We start from the raw sequence: 17,413 nt of genomic DNA on the forward strand, positions 1-17,413 counted from the left end.
AAGAGATGTGAATGACCAAGAAACCCTATCATATTCTTTCATAGCCAATCATTTATGCTGGAAGTGAAGACATAGAAGTAATGAAAGAAAACAACACAGCTGCTTTTCCTTTAAGTCTTTGCTAACACATCAGTAAGCTGGAGGTAGGCAATGTTGTAGAAGCTACATCCCTTCTCAGGGCCAAGAGGTGAAATTAAAACAGTTGAGTTAGTTTTCTCTGTCTTCTAAGAATGAAAGACATATGCAGGTATGAGCTACAAAACACAAATTGTGTCATTTTTGTGATCCATAAATGTGATTAAAGCTTTGGGGCACCTGTTGCCTTTGTTTGCCGGCATTCATTTACTCTTTTGTTAACAGTCCCTGATTGTCTGGAGGTGTCTCCCCACAGTCCGTGTTTAAAATGGAGCTGATGTTAGATCTGGCTTCAGGGGCTCATGTGAGACTCAAGCATGGTCAATCAGAATATTTCATTTTTCTAGTCTTACTGATTAGTTTGGAGATAGATGTTTCAGCCATGTTGATTCATATAAATTATAAGATTTGTGCAAGAAATAACAGGAAGAGATTCTCTGCCTTCTGTTGCTTGAATCCAACCTGAGTACAGGTGGCCCTGGAACTACTAGGGACACATATGGAACTCAGAATAATACCAACATGGAGAATGGCAAGATTCCTGGTGATATCAGATGAGTTCCTGGATCAATCTATGCCTGACACTGGCAGGAGTTTTTAGTTATGTGATCCCTGTTATGCTTAGGCTAGTATGACTTAGATTTTGTCACTTGCAACAGCATTCTGACATAGTATGTACACTATACTTTCATTCATGTATGTGTATATCAGATATCGCCAGACATACACCAATAGTGGGCTTTCAGCTACAACTCTGTACTGTTCTCTAGTGTTAGATTTTTGTTAAGTGGGTATTTCTTACCTTAAAACCAGCAAAAACAATAAAGACATTTCTATATTGGGGAAAAAAGTCAATTATGCTCAATCTTGGTAAATAATTTCCCATTTGGATACAAAAGCAGATGTCTTTAAGTAGATCTTATATGTATTATTCAGTAATAGGAACTAGTATTCTCATGCCAATTTCTCTACAGAATGACATGGGCATGAATGGCAGCCACAGTCATATCACAAGCCTTTAACCAGCAGTTTCACTGGTTGGTGTCATGTAATTATACTGCAGAAAACAGCAAATAGGAGAAGATTAATGAGTTTGGCCTTACTAACCACCTAAAGGTGAAAAATTTAATTATCAAGTAGGCAATCTTTTATCTTACTGTGTTCTAATGCATGTATGTGTGAATAGGAGAAACTTTGGGTTTGAAATTTCAAAATAGGGCACTGAGAAGGCAGAAAGTGGTACAATCAGGGAGTTAAGGAAGGTTAGGGCAATTTTGTGGAGAGTGTTTAAAGAATGTACAGAATATATTTTACCCCCCAACCCCCACCGCGCGCCGGCCGCCATCCTGCTAGGATGTATTGCTGTACCACTTTGCAGACATTTAGTGGTAGTGTTTTATGCATATCCTGGTGCTCTGGGCTCCAGCAGACACTGGCAGCATCAGGAGGGGCTGGGAGCAAGGATTCTGTTTTGTTAGCTTTTTGCCTGGAGGTGTGCTCCAGCAGTCCTGGCTGAGATGTGCTCACTCAAGCCAGGATGCATGCCCTATGGACCATCCTCCCGCACAGCATTGCATACTCTTGCTACCTCTTCTGCTCGTGATCTCAGCCTTCCTTCCCCTCCCTTCTGGATATCTCTTCCCCGCTAAACCATAACATACACAGACATCTTTCCCAACCCATTTTTGATCTAGGGACATTTGTTTCCAATGTTCCCATAGTGAAGATTTGAATGGTTTCTTTCAGTCTGACATTACCTTTTTATGTATGTCAATGAAAGGAAAGCTGTTACCATTCATTTATATTCAATAAACTAAATAGTTTTTTTTTGAAAACTAGCTTTGACAGGGTGAAAATCTAAGGGCACTGGCTGAGGCCAAGAGAACAGGGGGAGAAGTGGACCCACACATGGGATCAGGAGGAAAAAATTGAGGGTCTGGGTCTCTGGAAGGCAACCTTGGCCACTGCGCCCTCCTTGCTAGTGCTGACTTTAGGATCAGTATGGGCTGTCACAGTGCTTGGAGGGGGCACACTATTTAGTGACTGCTTAACTTGTTTGTTTAAAATAATTTGAGCACAGGTAACATGTTCAAACGGCACAAAAAAGAACCCAGTGAAAAGAAATTCTTCCTCTCACTGCCGAACCTCCTCTTTTGTTCCCAGAGACAGTCTTTTGGACAACTGGTGCCTGTTTAAACACCCCTATCTGGTGCTGCACCTTGGCTTGACCTTGACTTTGACCTGTGAAATAAGGCCCTGAACTGCAATTTGAAGATGACACTCAGCTCTGCACTTTACCATTCTTTCCTTAAGCAAAGTAATGAATAAAGAAACATTTGCCTGACCTGTGGTGGCCTAATGGATAAATCATCAACTTGGAATGCTGAGGTTGCTGGTTTGAAACCCTGGGCTTGCCTGGTCAAGGCACATATGGGGGTTGATGCTTCCTGCTCCTCTCCCTTTCCCTCTTTCTCTCTCTCTCTCTCCCTCCCTCTCTCTCTCTCTTTCTCTCTCTCTCTTCCCCCTCTCTAAAATGAATAAATAAGAATCTAAAACAACAGCAACAACAAAACATATACAAGAGCTTGAAAACCCTCACTCTAGGTACATGATTAACTCCTGTACCTGTTATTCACACCTTTTTCTCTGCAAAATTGAACAGGTGACTGGTATATTCTTTCAGCAGAATGTGATATTTCTAATTCAATGCAAAATGAAGTTCAAACTACTAAAAGAAATAAATAAAGGAAGCTAGTTTTTAAATTACTCTGAGATACGAGTTGCAAGGAGGCAGCCTCACAGCTCTTATCAATGAAATTAGTAAGCTGCGAAAACATGTGGCCGGATATGTCTTGTCATTAATATATACAGTGTGATCAGGTGCCTTCATAATCATTACGATTACAGGATCATAAAGCGTTAGAGTAACAGAGAAAGCAAGTACCTTTGTTTGAAGGGTCAGCAAAGAAAACAAACTGAACTTATTAATAAAAACAGGAGTGTGAAAACTTTTACAATAATGTTCATGTTTAAATTAGGAGGTGGGCAAATGAAGTCCTAGTCGATTTTTTTTACATTGAGTTAATATTGAAATAAATAATACCAATGGTTTTTTAATGTCTGTAATCACCCTGATTAACGATATAATTGAGCTTTATCAGATAACTGTATATTTGACTGAATTTTCCAGATTGATGTTTTATAAAGTTAAGCGATAGGATATATGTAATTCTAAAGTACCTAAAAAATAAGTTTTCTGCATAAAACAATAATAATGCATTTTCCTTTAAAAAGTGTTCATGTGGGCCCTGGCCAGGTAGCTCAGTTGGTTAGAAAATCATCCTGATATGCCAAGGTTGCCAGTTCGATCCCTGGTCAGGGCATATACAATGATGTTTCTCTCTCTCTCTTTCCCTAAAAGCAATCAATCAATTAAAAAAAAAGGTGTTGTGTGCTTATGTGTGTGTGTGTGCTTTGCCCACAGATCATCACAACCAGGGCTTTCAAGAGGATCTTTTTCTTGCTGTAGTGTCAGATCTTAAAATAAGATTTAAGGGCTGGAAAGTCTGATTGAGTGGGACTGAAATGTGATTTCTAGTAGCACTGCTCACCAGAGCATGGAGAACAGAAAATACTGTTTCTATGCATTGGAGGTTAAACATTTTTGGACAGACTTATTTTAATTCAGCCTTTTCTTTTGAAATCAAATATATGCTGTAGCTATGTTGAGATGTGTAGTTGCTTATTATAGTTAATGGATTGTTCATCCTTTTTGTCCTTGAGATAATCCTAAGTATGTGCATAAAACTGAGATCATGTTGCCCATAAAAACCAATCAGCCAGGAGTTGGTCCACAAGGTGTTGCACATTCACTAGAGCAGATGGGAAAGATAATGTTTAATAAAGAGTTAGAGGATTACGTGGTACAAAACACGTTAAGAGAAAAGGATAATTTCATTTCAGGTGAACTTCTGTGACATTTCTTGTACCCAAGCACAGATTAAAATCATCCCAGAGCTATGACTTTCAGCTACTTTTTCTCCAGGGCTGACCCTGCATACATTGTCTGCTTTTGACTCAGCCGCTGGCATCATCGCTCGAATCTGTGAATAACTCAAAAGATAGTTTCTCAGGTTTATAAAGATGTATGAAGTGAGTCATTCACAACTGAATATACATACGAGGAAATGACAGAATTCTGTTAAAATATGTTTATATTTGAACAACTGATACATCTCAGCATGATTTAGAAAGGGATGTGTGTAAGTTTATATGAATGACAGTTAAAAAGATAATTGTCACAATGTTTACTGATGAGATTCATATTTATCTTAACATTTAGAAGTTAAATGAAAAACGGATTGTAGAGTATAGCCTAGGAGGGTTGGAACCTGAATTTAATATGACAACTTGTGGCACATAGAGGCAGCAAGAAGGTAGAGCCAACTAGACAAAAGGCCTCTGGAGAGGTGAGGTTGTGAGGCCTTTGAAGGCTAGTGTACAACCTCATTTATTTTTCACCATGTCTACTTAAATAATTAAAATACATATAGGTTGGAGAGGTGGATCAAAGTAGCTGCTTGGGACTTGCTGGTCTGGGTTATGGCACTGGTCTAAAAGGGTCACATGGTCAAGTTGTAGCCATGGGTCTTACAGTGCACTTTGGTCTGTGACCTTGCCAAGCAGCTTGAGCATTCAGGTGGCACATCACTCTCCTGCTTTGTCCTTTGTCCTAGACCCTGGGCCATGCTCTTTGCTATTCTGCTTAGTTTACTGTTCACGAGAACAGCTTCTCATTTTAGCTTCTCATAGTTTCAACTCTTGCTTGCCTGGGGGAAGTGCCAAACAAATATAACCTCGTTTGTCAGGTTAGCTGTTCCTACCTGCGCGTGCAGCCGGGCTGGCTGTTTGGCAGGGAACTTACACACTCTGGAAATGCACTCTGGGAGGTGTTAAACTGAGCTGGGAAATATTTCAAACCACTTCTTAAATAAAGTAGCTGAAATGTTGTACTGCTGAAGTGGCCCGAGATGGAATATCAGTGTCCCTGACATAGTAATCAACATGAAAGAGCAGCGTACCAGGAGAAGGGTCCTGCAGGAGGTCAGACATCCACGAACCATAGACTTCAATGCAAAGACTTGGAAACAAAAAGATTGAGCTTTCTTTCTTTTACTTACTTTTTTTTTTTAGGTAAAGAAAATCAAAAATATATAACTTTTATAAGAGGACAAGTACACAAATTTCCTGAAAGGGTAATTTAGATCCACTATCCAAATCTTTCTTTAAGGTCTCAAGAGAGTTTGTCTTAATGATGAAGGCAGATATCTCACAAAAACACACCATGGCTTGTGGTCTTTGAATAGGGATACACAAAGAAGACCAAACTTTAGGATTTTCAGGCCCAGATAAATACAATAACCTTGATTAATCTTATAGCAATAAATATCTTTGCTGTTACAAAGCATTGTTCATCAAATATAGGACATTCATATGCCATTCTCATGGTGTTTGCCATGACTGAGTACCAGCAGTGTTGTTGTTAGTATATTTCTTTAGATTAATTTAGCACGCGGTGTCCAGATATTAGGACTTGGAGGGCAGCCCATAATGAAGACATGGATATACTTTCCACTGTGGTCTGCACTTGATTTATTTTACTCAAGGGATAGGAAAGCTGCAGTCTTGGGGGATCTGCACCTGAATCTAGAAATTGTTAGATAAATTGTTACATATGAAGCAATCACACTCTTTTGTAAGCATACTGGCAAAAATTCCTTTTATGCATTTGATCAACTATGGACTAGTTTTTCCAATTCAGTTTTCCATGGTGGAACCAAGGACTTCAGGAGAAATTTTTGTCAAATTGCATGAAGATGGAGCTGTATGTTCCTATATATCAATATCAGATGCTGTATACCTTGTGGAGTTCTCATTATAACCTGAAATAATTTTTAAATTGTCATTTTCCCTCTTGTTTTTCTTTCTTTTCTAAAAAAAATATTTTATTTATTGATTTTGAGAGAGAGAGAGAGAGAGAGAGAGAGAGAGAAGGGGGAGGAGCAGGAAGCATCAACTCCCATATGTGCCTTGACCAGGCAAGCCCAAGGTTTGAACCAGCAACCTCAGTGTTCCAGGTCGACACTTTATCCCACTGCACCACCACAGGTCAGACCTCTTTTTCTTTTTTCTTTTTTGATTGTTTAAACCAAATGTATTGTCCAGTTTAATTTCCTGGCACTGTATATGATAGGTTTTATAATACAGGCATTAGGTATCAGGACTATAGTCTTCTAAACCTCAGATCATCATCTCTGAAAAAAAAGTATTTTTTTCCATATAGTCCAGCACCCAATAGCCCAGTGTAGGAATCTCCTCTACAGCATCCCAGTGGTCCCATATACCCTCTTGTTGGACGCTCTCAGTGACGGGATACTCACCAGTTCTCAAGCCAGTCCTTTCTGCACCAGTGGCTCTAGTTATTTCAGTTTTTCCACAGAAAACTCAAATCTGCCTCTTTGATCCCTCATCCTTTCTCTCTGGGTTCTGCTTTCTGAAGCTACAATTATAGGTCTACTCCTTAAGTTAGAATTTCAAAATATGAAGGAGAATTTTCTGGTTCTCCCTAAATCTTCTCTTTTCTAGGCAAAACTTTTTATCACTCATTCATTCAAAAAATATTTACTGAGTAGATAAAATGAGCAAATGCTGGGTTAGATGCAGTGGGTGATAGGAAGCTGATTGAGTCAATGATTTCTCATTGACTTTTCTTACAGAACTGGCAGTAAATAAACCAGCTTCTTCTAGAGAAACTATTCCATCTATCATTTGTTTCTAGACAGAGCGCCTTGAACACAAAGACCGTGGTTCCTCTTGAATACCCCAGAGCCTATTAGACACATAAGTGGATACTCAAAAAATTTTTTCTAACTTTGCTCTACTTCTCTAAAACTGAGCCCCTTAAACCTGATCATAGTGCTTTTTCCTTGGTTTGACCTGTAGTAAGCACAGAGGCCTTTCCCCACTGGTCTGATGCTGACATTGGGTGTGGGCTCACAGGTTCTGGTCACATAGACAGCTGTATCAGATTTCATCTCATGCATTGTCTCATTTAAACTGCCCAACAACCGTTGAGAGACAGATACTGTTTTGCCCAGATTTTAGATGAGGAAATAGAGTTAAGAGAATTAAAATGATTGAAGCTACAGTTGTGCTCTCATTCTACGTTTCAGACATTTTGCAACATCGAGATCCTGGCTTCTGTTTTTCCATCGTTTTCTAATTTTGTACCTGAGTTTTTGATCCTGATGTAGAACTATACCATTATCCTAATACAATTATGTCTTGTTAGTTTTAGCCTATACTTCTAGCCTGTTGAGTCCTTCTGGAATCTTAATATAGTTATCTTATCATCTTAGCTATTTATTTCAGTTTGTGTACTTATGACTAATGCGCTAAACTTATTTATTTATTTTTTTATTTTTATTTTTATTTTTTTTATTGTATTTATTTTTTAATGGGGTGACATCAGTAAATCAAGATACATATATTCAAAGATAATATGTCCAGGTTATCTTAAAGTTCAATTATGTTGCATACCCATCACCCAAAGTCAGATTGTCCTGTCACCCTCTATCTAGTTCTCTTTGTGCCCCTCCCCCTTCCCCTTCCCTCTCCCTCTCCCCCCTCTACCCCGTAACCACCACACTCTTATCAATGTCTCTTGGTCTCACTTTTATGTCCCATCTACGTAAGGAAAAATGCAAAACCTTATTTTTTTAAATATAAGTTATTGGTAGGAAAAGCTGATGGTCCAAAGGGAGAGAGCTGTGTCATCCTATGAAAAATCTTGCTGCAGGATGACCTTGATTCACTCATCAATACCATTCTGTGTACATTTGTGCAACTATTCTGTCATGTAATCTAGGTTGTTACATTTTGAGCATAAAAATAACATAAAAATGTTGGCCAAATTAAAGTGAATTTTGTCTTAAATCAGATGTTTTCCTACAGGAGTTATATTGCTTTCCATATAATAAACATACAACAACTAGTTTTTTATTTGCTATCTAGAAAATGTGATTTGGCTCATACTGTAGATAATGTATGTATTAAGGTATTATTAATAAATTCACATGTGTAAGTTTTATCATATATTTCTCTCTGACAGTTTTTTTTCTTTATTGCTTCCACATGTTTTGGTGTACTGTATATTTTAAAATATAGGGTAAAGTGTGTATTTAAGAGAAAAAGAAAACCTTGATGCAAAATAATATATTTCCCCAAAAGAAACACTTATTTCAGTGTGTATATGCAAAACTTTAAAACCTGATTTAAGAATGTATGAAGAAACTTTATCATGTGGAGGATGTTACTTAGGACCTGAGTTATAGGATTTGCCTGTGTCTCTTTTTCTCTTGCCTTGGGCAATCTAGTCTAATTACAAACTTGCCTTTCATTCTGTTTGGCATTTTTCAGCTATCCATGAAAAAAGTTAATCAAAAAATAAAATGAAAAACTGTGATGGCTAATCGAAGTCCCATAGATTCTCTACTGTTGTCTAGCCTGTCTTTGGGGATGAACTCCAAAATGTTAGTTACCTTTAATGCATCATTACATGTACCGAGCCTACTGTTCTCTGCTTCTCTTAAAAAAAGAGAAAAGATTCTTTTAATTTTATAATTTTTCAAAACTGAAAAAATGAAAAGTATCACTTGTAAGGCCAAGGGCCACTGCCATCATGGCCATTCAGATGCAGGTTCTCAGTGGATTCAGGCAGACGATAAAGAAACAGTGGAGCCAAAGAATGGTGGGCTATTTCTTTATTAAATTCTTGTACTGGCTGACGAGCAAACACACAGGGAAAACACTTCCATCTTCATTCATTCAGAGCTCATAAAGCCCTGACACATTATCCGGTTCCACAAACAGGAGAATCTTCTCCGGTTCCTCCCAGAATCAAAGGCCACACCAGTCTTAGCGGAGCTTGCACAAGCCCCTCACCTCTGGTTCCCCATCTGCACACCGTCTCCCTTCTCTGCACAAACTGGCTTCTTCTTCAGCACTCTGCATTTTCTCTGCTCTCCCTGCAAAACATGGCTTCTCTTTCTCTCACTCTGCAAACATGGCTTCTTTCTCCTTCTCCTCCTTCTGCTCTCCTTTTCAAAACTTTCTGGCACAATAACCTTTCCTCCAGCAAACATTAGCAAAACAATGGCCCTTCCCAAGCCTGCAGGTAATTTGCAACTTCACAGACCACATATACCTGGCGCTGCCCAGCCCCCAATGCAAACTATAAGCAAGCAAACATAAAAATCACATTTTACAAACTTATTTGACCAACATAGCTTATCTTGATTTATTCCTTATCTGTAGATGTTGAGAGGTTTTTGTAACCATAGAAGACACTAGACTAATAAATTCTGATAGATATGTAAATTCCGAACTGCCCTCTTGATGTTCCGCTTATCTGTCAGACCTCAGCCTTACTGGACTATCGCCCCTGAGACAAAGGAATTCCACAAAGCTGAGAAGCCGCCCCAAGGAGGGGCTCCAGACACACCAGGACTTTTGATTTAACACCCACATGCTCCAAGCCTCCAAGGAGGAGCATTCTGGACATACCAGGACTTTTGCCTCAGTATCCCCTCAGGCTCTCCCAAACACTATATAACTCGCCCCTAGTCTGTAACCGGCACTCTTCTCCCCCAGGAGAAGTGCCCAGCAGGGTTCTTTTCTTCCTTTCAATAAAGCCTGTTACTCTGGTCTTTCGGACTCCTATGGATTCCAACATTTTGGTGCCGAAAACCCGGAAAGAGTTAGAAGTCTGCAAGGACTGCTCCTTTCCCCTCCCCTCCGAGAAAGAACCAGGAGAAAGAACCAGGATCTCCGACCTTCCACCCACTTCGGTGCATGGTGCGGTAAGTCCCCTGCCTCCAGCCTTCCTCTCAGTTCTTTCCGAGACTCCCTGTCCGAAACCGTAGCTACGTCAGGGAACTCTTTTCCGTCCGAGTGAGCATGTGCTTTGGAGACCTCCAGAGCATATCCACTTTACCTTTTCCATCCATGGCCAGACCTTTGAGTTTTTAGGACTCAATACTGACCACTCCGAGGACTGAGGCCAGCCGTGGGGGCACAGGAATCTCCCTCCCTAAAGAAGAAGAAACTGTTGTTCTTCTCTGCTGTGGCCAGGCCACAGAACCCACTCAATTAGCCTCCTGAAGGGACTTTTGGTGTTAACACCCTCAGCAATTTAACTATAGCCAAAAAAGCTGGGAACTGATTGGAGATCTCTTACATACACGGCTTCTAATTATTTGCGCACCTGTCCTTAATCTCTGTGCTGCCTGTTCCACTGCACAGGCCTTTTTCTAGCCAGAGAAACCTCACCTAAAACCTCCACTCCTAATCTTTCCTTCTCCATGGACTCCCAACTCTCTCTCCCTCCTGTCTGACTTCTGGGGGTGCACCTCTCTTGAGACTTTTCTCTGGTCCCTCTGCCAACCTCTTTTGTGCTCAGCTCTCTTCTCTCTGAAAGCCCCCTCCCCTCCCTTCTCAAAAACCTGTTTCTTATTCACCACTACCATCTCTTTCTCCTCCCCTGCTGGCCAGGGGCCCCTCCCTTCACTGTGTTCTTAAGTCCCTCCTCCGTCAGGCCTTTCTCAGCCTAGCATTGGCTCTTACACTGGTTTTCAGGATGTCCAACCCCAATTTTCTTGCAGGAAGTTTTGGCCCTGTCTTGCCTTTGGCTCGAGAGTTTCCCACAGGATCTGGGTGCCTGGCTCCCCATGAGCCCCCTTCCTCTTATTCCCAAACCCCCAAACCCCTATCCGGAACCTGTGAACACGCATTTAAAGTTTTTAACAGTCCCAACTAGTAAAAACAGGCCAAGGCTGTTCCGCCAGGCCCCGCATGCAGCAGAAGGTAACGTTCCAAATCCCCAGGTCTTGTGGCAACACTGAGACCAGCAGAGCCACCAGCAGCTTGCTTTAAGTGTGGCAAGCAGGACCACTGGTCCTGTCAGGGCCCCTGCTGGCGGCTGCCCACTGAGCCCTGCCCTGACTGCAAGCAGCCCAGTCACTGGCGGCGTGATTGCCCCTTTGGGCAACAGGTTTTTCCTCAGCACCTCTACGTGGAGGACAAGCCGCCCGAATGGGAAGGCCAATCCAGCCAGGTGGGTGCACCGCTCAAACTCCTAGGACACGGCCTGGACTCGGAGAACCCAGGGTATGCTGCAACGAGTGGGTAAGTCCATCTCATTTCTTGTGGACATGGGGCCTGCCTTCTCTGTTTTGCCATCACACTCTGGACCTCTAGTTCCCTCACAGGTTTCGGTTATGGGAATGGATGGGACCTCTTCCTTTCCCCTTTTTACACCACTCCTGACATGCAGTTTTGCCTCAAGCTTGCCTCCTTACAGGACCACTGGCAGTCAGAACCACTGGACTCCATCCATCTCCAGCTCACCAAAAGACTGGACCCTGAAAATCTCCCTATTACTCCTCTTTTTTTTAAATCCTTACAGGACTGTATCCGCGAAGTTTCTCAACTCAAGGCCACACAGATCTTCCTCCTGACACCCCTCAAAGCCAACATCTTCTGATCTCCCCCTCCCCACAACGCCCCTATTCAGCAGGAAGTAGCCAGATGAATAAACGGCGCCCCTTTTTCTATTTAACACAAAAGGTCAGAATGTAAGGTCGGTGGATAATGGGGGATGGTCACGTGGGGAACTCAGACCCGCGAACTTTGGCTAGGACCGCCCACAACCAAGTGCACCAAAAGGAGGCTTCACAGGAACCGTTTGGAAAAAAGAGATCGTCTGCCAGCCAGTGGGATTTCACCACGTCATGTTAGCTCCACTTCCCTGGAGGGACCCTTTAAATATCTCCCACGCGGTTTAATCTTTGCAACTTCCCTAGCCTCCATCTTTCTTTCCTCGGGGCCAGAGAACCTTGCTGGGCGGGATGCGCGCTCTGTACTCAATAAAGCCGTTTGCTATTCCACACTTTGTGGCTCTGGCCTCTTCCTTTCTTCTCGGTGGGGAAAAATACCTTACAAGTTTCAAGATAGGGAATATCTTTGTTTAGAGAAAAACAATTTACTATCCCTCCTTGTTTTCTAGTATGTTTTCCCTTTACCTATTTTAGGTTCATTGATTGGGGTTCTATAAATTAGACTGACAAAAGACAGATTGGCAAGAGAAAACATACATGCTTATTAGCATGTGCAGTGTGAGAATACATGGGAATACTCAGTGATGAGTAACTCAAAGTGATGGTTAGAACTTGGACTTATATAGCATCTTAACAAAAAAACAAAACAAATTTTTAGAGAAGTGACAAGACAAAGGAAAAGGACTTTTGTGTTTCTAGGGTGGCAAATTGTGGAAAGGTTAATATATGGGAGAACTAATGGAAGATAAGGGCTAGTTAGTAAAGTTTGTTATGTGAACTCCTCTGGTGCTGATAAAGGTCTAGACTTGTCTTTGGTAACGTCTGTCCTTCCTGGTGGAGAGGGGGAAGGGACACCTTTACAAATTTATGTCCCACTTTTAGGCAGATAGAGGGAACGCAGAATGATTTTCTTATATCTGTTTCTTCTCAATTGCCTTTAGCTCAAAATACTCCTTATGACAAAGAGGCAGATTTTGGGGTGGTGTATTCTGCTACATTCACTTTGGAAGAATATTGGATTAAAAGGATTGTTGTGTTTAGATCCAAATGTCAACAACTAGAACTATCCTGGCTGTGGTTTTCAGTGTTTTTTCCTCAAGGGCTGAAATGTAATCTTAGTTCATTTCAAATCTCCTTTGTGACAACACTACTGTAAACCAAAAACACTGTGACAAAGTTGGTAATTTTAATACATATTGCTAAGTAAAGAAGATAAGGTCTGTTTCTCCTCTGGGAGACAAAAGAAAATGTATAGAAGAAGGGTAGGAGATTGGTATAGATTTTTAAGATTCCTGCTATTGTCTTGAAGGGTTGGTGGCAGTGGTAGTGGGTTGATGATAGACATAATCAGCATGTTATTAATGCAAGTTTGTAGCATTTTTAGCTGAGACTGCCAGACAAAAGGAGATTTCTGGACAGTGCATGTCCATTGCTCCTCTGGCTTAAACAACCAGACAATTTTCAGTTGTTCTAAGTGAGTGGTTTTGAGAGGCAACATATGCTTCTTTCCCTCTATGCAGAGCAATGAAATTAGGAAATATGTGTTGAAAGAAAAATTTAGTTTCTTATGGCAATTTAAATCCACAGAAGGACAACTTCCTGGTATTGTGATAATGGTTGATGAAACCTCACTGAGAAAAATAATTCAGTCACCCAAATTTGGGCTTAGATTATGCTGCAGATGGCTCAGTAGAGTGGCAAAGGACCATTAGTTTGCTTTGCAGAGAGATGTCGTGCTTGGGAATCACGTGGAGGTAGCCACCCTTGACTGATACTGGATAGGAGCAAAGAGTCTTGGGGACTTACAGTGTACTATACCTCATTCATATAACCCAGCATGTATAAGACTCATGAAGTTTTTTTTAATGCTATTTATTTATTTATTTGTATTTTTCTGGAGTTGGAAACCAGAAGGCAGTCAGACAGACTCCCGCATGTGCCCAACCGGGATCCACCCAGCACACCCACCAGGGGGCGATGCTCTGCCCATCTGGGGCGTTGCTCTGTTGCAACCAGAGCCATTCTAGTGCCTGAGGCAGAGGCCACAGAGCCATCCTCAGCGCCTGGGCCAACTTTGCTCCAATAGAGCCTTGGCTGTGGAAGGGGAAGAGAGAGACAGAGAGGAAGGAGAGGGGGAGGGGTGGAGAAGCAGATGGGCGCTTCTCCTGTGTGCCCTGGCCAGGAATTGAACCCGGGACTCCTGCACGCCAGGTCGACACTCTATCACTGAGCCAACCGGCCAGGGCTTTTTAGTGCTATTTAACTGGCTTTCATAACACCATAAATAAGATGAAAAATATGTTAGAGTATTCCATTTTATGAACATAAATGTCTTATTTTCATATTCTTTTTTTATAGATGTTAGTGTTCTTATGTGAAACTTTCAAAGTATTGGGTTCTCTTTTGCTATTAGAGACTAAATTGAGGGACTGTGGTATTTAGCATTGTAATTGCATTTCAATAAGCATTCAATAAATGTAAGCTGAATGAGTTGATGAAAATATCTGGAGGAAGTGAAAGTCTTCAACTTTGAGAAGGTTAACATGATTGGAAGCAGATAAAGGATGACTTCAAGGAAGGAGTTGAAATGACATTTTCATCTAATAAAAAGACACTTGAGTTGAGCATGGGTAAACTAGTAAATTTTTTTGTGATGCTATCAGTTTTGTAAAAGACTAGTACAGAAAATGTGTAAAATAACTGCTTAAACTATAAGCAGAAATACTTAGAAATGTGCTTAAGTGTACATGGCAAGTCAGTGTCAATTTATGGCTAGGCAGCAAAAATTCTATATCCACTTCTAACCAGGCTTCACCTTGGAGAAATATAATTACCCTTGAATATTTGACTTTCAATGTGTCAACATAAATGTTTTCTCAACCTGGCTTCATGGAGATATAGTAGCTGTGCTTGACAGAGATAACATTTTTTTCTGTAAAAATGTTAAAGGCCATGGTCTACTTCCTTAGTTTTTAATCTCCCATTGCACTTTTGTTACTTTCAGATTGTTGTCCCAATGGATCACATCCAGTAATAGGGAGAGAGGTGTGAGGTTAGGAGCTAGGGGTTGATGCAAGAAAGAAATGAGTTTATATTTGGAAAACTTTAGAAAAATGTCTGCTGCATAATTAGACTTCCATAACTGTTAACTATTACTCTTCTCTTTCATACTTCTCACGCAGAACTATATGGTAGTTATTTTATAGGTTTTATTCTAAGTCACTCAGGATAGATACAGAGCTCTTTTGCCTCTTCAGCCTAATGTTATAATATTTTTCTGAGGATTCTGCTGGTTGATGGTCAAGGGTCTCCACAATGGGAAGAAGGAATTAGTAACATCAAATAATCAAGAAGAAGAAGCCAGATTGGGCAGTGATTAGATAATTACAGCAAGGCTGTGTCAAGCTTATTATTCCATATGTAACTTCTTATGATATTATTATCTGATAGCTATAGAACCATTATTATTTATTCATTTGTTCATTCAGTGATCTATTGATTGATTACTCATTTAAAGAGGTGCTTGGGACAGTTCCAAGTACCTGTGATACATAAATAAACAAATAGAAAGAGATTCTGTGCCTTACATCCTAACAAGGGAAGACAGAAAATATGCAGTAAATATAAGTAGATTAAATAGGATATTAAAGGTAATAATGGTTATGGAAAACAAAAAGGTAGATCAAGGTACAAGGGATCAGGAACATTTGATCAGGATAAAATGGTCAGGTTCTCATTGAAAAGGTGAGAAATGAACAGACTCAAAAGAGATGGGAGAACTGGTTATGCAGATATCTGAAGGCAGAAGAGGAGCTAGTGCTAAGGCCATGCCTGTCATGCTTGAGGTAGGAAGACCTGTGTCATTGGAGTGCAGTAAACCAGGGGGAAAGTAGTAGTAGGAGAAGTCAAAACGGTTATGAAGACCAGATGAGGTAAAGCCTGTAAATCATTGTGAAAACTTTTGTGATCATATGGAGGGCTTGAATGTGTGTTTCTTTTCTTTCTTTTTTTTTTTTTTTGTATTTTTCTTAAGTTGGAAATGGGGAGGCAGTCAGACAGACTCCCGCATGCGCCCGACCGGGATCCACCCAGCATGCCCACCAAGGGGCGATGCTCTGCCCATCTGGGGCGTTGCTCTGTTGCAACCAGAGCCATTCTAGTGCCTGAGGCAGAGGCCATAGAGCCATCCCCAGTGCCAACTTTGCTCCAATAGAGCCTTGGCTGCGGGAGGGGAAGAGAGAGACAGAGAGGAAGGAGAGGGGGAGGGGTGGAGAAGCAGATGGGCGCTTCTCCTGTATGCCCTGGCCGGGAATCGAACCCAGGACTCCTGCACACCAGGCCAATGCTCTACCACTGAGCCAACCGGCCAGGGCCAAATGTGTGTTTCAAAAGACCACTGTGACTTCTGTATTGTAAATAGATTAGAAGGAGCAAGGATAGAAGCAGGGAGACCTATTTGGAAGCTGTTGCAGCTCTAAAAAAGAGATTGTAGCACAGGTTAGAAGTAATTCAATTCTGATATATTTTTAATCTAAAGCAAGTATTCTAATGAATGAGATATAAGGAATGAAGAAAATTAAGCGACCAAGAGTACCCACAAGAGTTTTAGACAGAGCTTCTGAAAAATAGAGATTTTATCAACTGAACTGTTTGTATTAGGTTTGAGCAAAAACATCAGAAAAAAATTTTAGAGGCCTATGAGCCATCTTGATATTCAAATCCAGAGTTCAAAAAAGAGGTCTTGGGTAAAGGTATAACTTTGGAATTTTTTGGCATACAGATGGAATGTAAAACTATGGGATTGGAAACCATCACCAAGGGAGTGAGTGCACATAGAGAAGAGGAGCGACAAATTCAGTGCTGGGAGCACTCTAACATTAGGGCGTTGAGGTGAAGAAGAGAAACTAGCAAAGAAAGGTAAGGAACCACCAGTGATGTAGGTAGAGAAGTAAGGGATTCACAGGTTCCCAATGAAGTGTTTAAATGAAGGATTGACCAAATATGTCAAATGTTGGTGATGGGTCAAGTAAAATGAAATGTAACTGTTGACTACTAGATTTAACTCTGTGAATGTTATTGGATAACCTTGATGTGAGCAGTTTCACTGGATGTGTGGGAGTGAAAGTATTCTCGGAGTGGGTAAGTAGAGAATTGAAGAAAATGAATTAGTGACAGCAAGTAAACTAGTAGTCAAGGCTAGTCTTTTAAATGCAATTTGAGCACTTCTCTCCTCAAGTATTCCTCCACTGACCCATTAATGTTCCCAAAGTACCGAGGTTAGAATTTCCTTACTTCCCTATAGGAGAGCCCCTGTATTCAACCACTAAAAATGTAAATATTCTGACATTGGTATCTCAAAGTTATTAACATTGTGTTATAGATTTGTCTGTTTGCACTGATCTTTAATGATGATGAAATTGTAGAATTTTAGAGCTGAAAGGGATCTTAAACATGACACAGCTCAATCCCTATTAACAGAAGTATTTATAGGGAAAGTGACTTGCTCAAGGTCACATATTCGGTGGATAACAGAGCTGACACTGGGACCCAGGACTTCTATTCTTGTGCCTTTTCAACTGTATGGTGTTTTCTCTTGGACTTGC

At 40.8% G+C, this 17,413-nt stretch overlaps 1 long non-coding RNA gene across 1 annotated transcript; it reads left to right on the forward strand.

The window, feature by feature from the left end:
• The first annotated feature begins 9,990 nt into the window (after window positions 1–9,990).
• Window positions 9,991–11,990, forward strand: LOC136330987 (uncharacterized). Its single transcript, XR_010730423.1, has 3 exons — window positions 9,991–10,055; window positions 11,246–11,379; window positions 11,660–11,990. It is a non-coding gene; the product is annotated as an uncharacterized lncRNA (long non-coding RNA).
• The last annotated feature ends 5,423 nt before the right edge of the window (window positions 11,991–17,413 follow it).

The sequence above is a fragment of the Saccopteryx bilineata genome, chromosome 3, assembly GCF_036850765.1.
Source record: "Saccopteryx bilineata isolate mSacBil1 chromosome 3, mSacBil1_pri_phased_curated, whole genome shotgun sequence".
In the NCBI taxonomy this organism is placed as follows: domain Eukaryota; kingdom Metazoa; phylum Chordata; class Mammalia; order Chiroptera; family Emballonuridae; genus Saccopteryx; species Saccopteryx bilineata.